This window comes from Canis lupus, chromosome 27 (genome assembly GCF_011100685.1).
Source record: "Canis lupus familiaris isolate Mischka breed German Shepherd chromosome 27, alternate assembly UU_Cfam_GSD_1.0, whole genome shotgun sequence".
Lineage (NCBI taxonomy): Eukaryota > Metazoa > Chordata > Mammalia > Carnivora > Canidae > Canis > Canis lupus.
In genome coordinates this window covers 29073484-29079627 of record NC_049248.1, presented here as the reverse complement: position 1 = coordinate 29079627, position 6144 = coordinate 29073484, and the positions used below count along the sequence as shown (strand labels likewise).

The window sequence follows — 6144 nt, the reverse complement described above, 5'->3', positions numbered from 1 at the left end:
TGAGCTGAAACCAAGAGTCCCACACTTAACCAACTGAGCCACCCAGATGCCTCGCACTCCTTCTTTAAAGACTAGTACCAGGGGCCTCCTGGTGGCTCAGTTGGTTGGGCATCTGCCTTCAGCTTACATGATGATCCCAGAGTCCTGGGATTGAGCCCCACATCAGGCTCCCTGGGAGGCTGCTTCTCCCTCTCCTGCTCCCCCTGCTTGTGCTTTCTCTGTCAAATAAATAAATAAAATCTTAAAAAAAAAAAAAAAAAGACTAGTATCGGGATGTCTGGGTAGCTCAGTAAATTAAGGGTCTGACTCTTGATCCTGGGGTGGCTCAGCGGTTTAGCGCCGCCTCCTGCTCAGGCCGTGATCCTGGAGTCCTGGGGTTGAGTCCCACATCCGGCTCCCTGCATGGAACCTGCTTCTCCCTCTGCCTGTGTCTGTGCCTCTCTTTCTCTCCATGTCTCTCTCATGAATAAATAAATAAATAAATAAATAAATAAATAAATAAATAAATAAATAAATAAATAAAATCTTTAAAAAAAAAAGTGGGAGTATATGTATGGGACTGGATCCTGAGGGTGCAGAGAATATAACTTTGGAAGAGGGAGAGTTGGTTTATAGGAGAGCATGCTCTCCTGGTACAGGATTTACACTTTGACAAGGACTCCAGGAGATGGCGCTAATATACTGTAAGTTTGCCTCAGAAACGGGCGCAGCGGGGTGTGGGGGGGGGAGTATTAGCCCACATTCAGTGAGGTAGAACTAGAACTGCCATGACAGATGGTGATAGATGGAACCATAATGTTCTAGCACCCCCAGAGAAGTGGGGGTGCTAGATTGCATATACTATATAGACTAGAAAACCCACGAGTCACTGTGTTCTGTGGGGTCCAGAGGATGCTCCATTTACCCTGGGATAAAGCATGGCCTGGTAAGAAGGTAACAGCATCACTGAGAAACTCCTTTTTAAAATTTTTAAATTTTGTTTATTTACTCATGAGACAGAGAGAGGCAGAGACACAGGCAGAGGGAGAAGCAGGAGCCCGACGTGGGATTCCATCCTGGGTCTCCAGGATCACGCCCTAAGCCAAAGGCAGGCCCTAAACCGCTGAGCCACCCGGGCTGCTTGAGAAACTCCTTTACAACAAAACAAAGGAGTATCCCTGGGTGGCTCAGCGGTTTAGTGCCTGCCTTCAACCCAGGGTGTGATCCTGGAATCCCAGGATCAAATCCTGCATTGGGCTCCCTGCATGGAGCCTGCTTCTCCTTCTGACTCTCTTATGAGTAAATAAGATTGTTTTAAAAAATTATTTATTTACTTAGTTTTGAAAATTTTATTTTTTATTGAATAAATTTGACATGTAACGTGTAAGTTTAAGGTGTACAGCATGTTACTCTGATGCACTTATATGTTGTTATATGATTGCTGTTGTAGCAGTATTTGTCGTATTGATGTAATTTTAGTTCGGTCCTATTACCTATATTCATATACTGTGCTTTAGATCCCTATGGCCTCTTCACTACTCCTTACACATTTGTACCCTTAAATACCAGCAATCTCATCCTTCCCCTCACCAAATATCTCTTGCAGCTCCTCTCTAGAGCTCTGAGGGCCAGGGTTGATGGTAGGAGATGCTGTTCCAGAACTGGGCTCACTGATAGTAACGGGGTGGTGGGATCCTGAAGTAATGGCAGCCAGGTGCCGCAGCTCAGGTGAGTGAGTGTGTTACTGTAATGAACCGCTGAGAGCACACTGGCCCTGAACACAGGATCACAGGATATCAGAGTCCAGAACGGCTTCCTCCCACCTCCAGAATCATACCACTTTGGCTCAGTGAGGCTTGAACCTCCACTAGGTGAGATTTCCATTTGTAAGTGTTAGGCTCTAACGTTTGTTTTCCGTTACTCTGACTAGCTTTTGAGCCTTTCTCAACAATTAAGCCCCAGTGCCCTATGGATCTGCTGGATCAGATTCTTCAACTTCAGCTTCTTCCTGTGGTGTCAGGAGAGGGCCACCTGTCTCAGATTCTAGACTTACCACTCTTGTGAGAATCAGGAAAAGTCACTCCAATTGTGTTAGGGGTTCAGATGAGGAATTTCCACTGAGAAAATCTGCAGTCTACTTATTTTTTAATTTTTTTTTTCATTTATTTATGATAGTCACAGAGAGAGAGAGAGAGAGAGAGAGAGAGAGGCAGAGACATAGGCAGAGGGAGAAGCAGGCTCCATGCACCGGGAGCCTGACGTGGGATTCGATCCCGGGTCTCCAGGATCGCGCCCTGGGCCAAAGGCAGGCGCTAAACCGCTGCGCCACCCAGGGATCCCTCTGCAGTCTACTTATATCCTTAACTTTCTCTTAACCTTTTCCAACAGTGAGTTATTGACTTTTTTACTCTAAAAGACTCATCTGCGTGCACACACACACGCACACCCAGGCCTTTGCAGAAATTCTTTTTGGGGCATTCTCAACATACCTGTGTTTCTCAAGCTTTGAATTGGGCTGTTAAGCTTTGCGCAGTGGCAGTATGGTAGCCAATGAGGCTTATCCAAGGTGCAATTATTGCTAATTGAATTGGGCTGCCAAACTTTGAAGAGCTTTCACGTCTGTTCTCCCACCCTTCAGCCCCAAATTCCTCATCCCTTTGGGATCATTAGAACTCACGCTTTTGAATTGCTTTCTCTTAGTGAAGGCGCTATCTCAAGTGAGTTCCTCTCCTTCTCTTTCCTAGACCTTCCTTTGCCTTCGGGACACTAAGTATTTTGTAACATTTATATAGACACATATAAATAATTAATTAATTAATTATGTAAATATAAAATTGCATGTAATCAGTTTATTAGTAGTGAGTGGGAATCTCACTCCCTAAACTCAGATATGCAAAAAGTATAGCTTAAAAATTTCTCTGTAACAGGGATCCTTGGGTGGCGCAGCGGTTTGGTGCCTGCCTTTGGCCCAGGGCGTGATCCTGGAGACCCGGGATCGAATCCCACATCGGGCTCCCGGTGCATGGAGCCTGCTTCTCCCTCTGCCTGTGTCTCTGCCCCTCTCTCTCTGTATCTGTCATAAATAAATAAAATATTTAAAAAAAAAATTTCTCTGTAACAGGAAAATTTCTGACTCGAAGCTCTCCTTCGGCCCAGGTATGAAGCCTAATCTGTCCTTTCTAGGGTTCTCTACTGGCCCCAACCCCTAGGGTTTATTCAAATTGAGATAGTTTTGCAGAGTTCCCTGGTTGACCATCGCTCCTCTGGTTTCTCTGGTCCCACTTCTCAGCCTCCTTTGCCTGTCCTCCCCTTCTGCTAGATCCCTATGTTTTGGGGTAGCCCAGGGCTTAGGATGGCTCTGAGCTCAACAACACTCTCTGTAGATAATTTGAGCCTCTGTAGATAATATCAGCTTTGATACCTGACCTGGAGGTATCAAGTAAGAGCTGAAGTCTGGAGTCTTGGGAGAGGTCTGGGTTAGGAAAAGGGATATGAAAGATGGAATTAATTAATTCTAGGATAAGAGTCAGAGTTGATTCCCAGATTGTTTCTCTCTAGCACCCAGACTTCTCTGGTGCCCAGGAGATAAGAGAAAAGAGATTTAAAGCTTTTTCCCTGGTATTTATTTCTTCTCTCCCCACTTTCTCCCCTCCCTTCCTCCCTTCCTTTCTTCCTTCCACAAATACTTACAGACTGCCAACTACATGCCAGGGAAAGGACTAGATCCTGGGGAATGTATTTTTTAGCTCTCTGGATACAAAAGATGTATCATTTAGAGAACTTTTTGAACAACTTGTAGTCTTTCCTAAAATCTACTTAACTGTCTTCTGCTATTTCAACTCAAACAGTCTTCCTATTAAATGGACCACTATTATTAAGTGTTATGATGGTTCTAGAAAATAAGTAATTTGTAAAGCACTTGCACAAATTAACCAGGCTTACTACTTTAGTTTTCTTTATTATCTACTTAGCAATCAAAGCAGCTCCTTACTTTAACATATGATGTTGAAAATAATTTTACAATATTTCCAATTAAGTTAATTTTCACATTGCTTTTGTGCTCTTTGTCATCACAAGTAGAATGATAAAATTCCGTTTTTGCATATTATTAATGAATATGGGGTGTGTCTTTCCATTTGGGTCAATAATAGCTCATTATTATCTCATTTCAGAAATGAGTTCAATACTCAATCTATAAATTACACAGTGACCAACTTCTTTGAATTAACCACAATTCAGAGTTAAGCTCATAAGCCACTTTTCCTATATTTGTGCCAGTCTGTAAGAAAACAAACCTTAATGATCTACTTCAGCTAAATAGGTTGGACAGAATTTAAATGTTCATTAGCAAGAAGTCTGACCCAGAACCAAGATAGGTCATCACAGAAATGAAGAAAATAGACAATTACACAATTTGGACCTTCGATGATCTCTGATTTATGGTTGGAGAAGATCATTGAAATGACAACATTACTTCTTATTTAATGAAAGACTTAAAACAGTGGGAACAATATTTTTTCTGTTTTCAAGTTCTGCTAAATATTTAAACTATTGCCAAGAAAAATACGTGGTTAAAACCAATCTATGAAGGATATCGGGAAACTGGTGCTGCATGGGAATGTCTAATCTACTGAATTTTGATCGGTGTATGAGCTACCAATTTGGTTACACTGTTAGGATATTCCGATAAAAGATAAACTAGTTTTCTTTCTCTCTCTATTTTTTTTTAATTAAATATTTGTTTATTTGAGAGAGAGTGCATGCGTGCCAGATGAGGGGGGTGGTGGTAGGTAAGGGAGGCAGAAGGAGAAAGAGAATCCCAAGCAGACTCCCCCTGAGCCCTATGTGGGGCTTGATCCCATGACCCTGAGATCACAACCTGAGCCAAAATCAACAGTTGGATGCTTAAACAACTGAGCCACTCAAGCACCCCAAAAGACAACTATTTTTAATTGATAAATCTGAGAGAGTCTCACAATAGCTTCATTTGGGCATTAAAAAAAGTCATGTTGCCATGGAAATATTCTGGTGATTTGCATGGCTGGGCCAGAGGTTGTCTATTCAAGTAGACAGATTTGTCTATTCGAATAGACTTCCTTTACAAGAGTGTTCATTTTTATGTGGCCAATAGGCCAGTACTGATATTTTTCAAAGAATATCATCATCACGAATCAAATAAAATTAGCATACTAAAGGATTCATATTTAACTGCTTGAAAGCATTGGGTCTAAATCAGTCCATCAGTAAGGCTTTATTAAACACTGACTAAGTGCTTAGCCTGCTTCTGGGTACTCAGGGGCTATGAAACACCACACCGACTGAACACCAAGATCTAATGGAGAGCTTTATGAAATAAGCAAACACATGCCCATAGTCCCAATTTGGAAGATTCTAATTGGTAGATTCTGGCCTGAAGCTCTGAGAATCTGTTTTTATTTTTGTTTTTTTTAAACCTCCTGGGTGATTCTGATGCTTAGTCAGGACCAGGGCCCATGTCTGCTGTAGTTCTGGTCCCTGAACCCGCATCATCAGCATCACCTGGGAACTTGTTAGAAATGCAAATTCTCAAGTCCCAGCCTACTAAATCATGGACTCTGGAGAGAACAATCTGTGTTTTTAACAAGCTCACCAGGCAATTTAGTGCTTGATAAAGTAAGAGAATCATGGCCTTTTCTCTGGATTGAGATGGATGTCCCAGGTTCTCTCTTCACTGCAGAACTGAGGAAATAGGACTTTCTTTTTCTTCTAGGGTGTGAAGCTAGCCGCTCTACCCTCCTCTTCATGCTTAGCATACCTGAGGAAGTGGGGATGGGAAATATGCTCAACTTCCTGCTTCCTTGCTGCTTGGGAAGATGAAATACAGAGAGTCACTTTTGACTTCAAAGAAAACAGGAAGAGAATAGAAATAATAACCACTCTGGAGAATTGGCAAAAATTCTGGGATTTAGAAGAAAAGCCTTTCTGTCCTGGTCTCTGGTCTTTCATTCTCTGTTTTTTTTTATTCCTGGGGTGGGGGTGGGGGGGAGCTCACATCCTCCTAGTTTCCACACTCTACCTTCAGCAAAGCCATAGGACTCTTTACAACAACTCAAGGCCTAAAAATAAAATAAAGCTGTGAAATTGACGTCCCCTTTCAGCATAAGCTTTCTTTTTTACTTTTTAATG

The 6144-nt window shown here is 42.2% G+C and overlaps 1 pseudogene; it reads left to right on the top strand.

Moving 5' to 3' along the window:
* Positions 1–2500: 2500 nt before the first annotated feature.
* On the top strand, positions 2501–2664 carry LOC119866470 (annotated as a pseudogene).
* The last annotated feature ends 3480 nt before the right edge of the window (positions 2665–6144 follow it).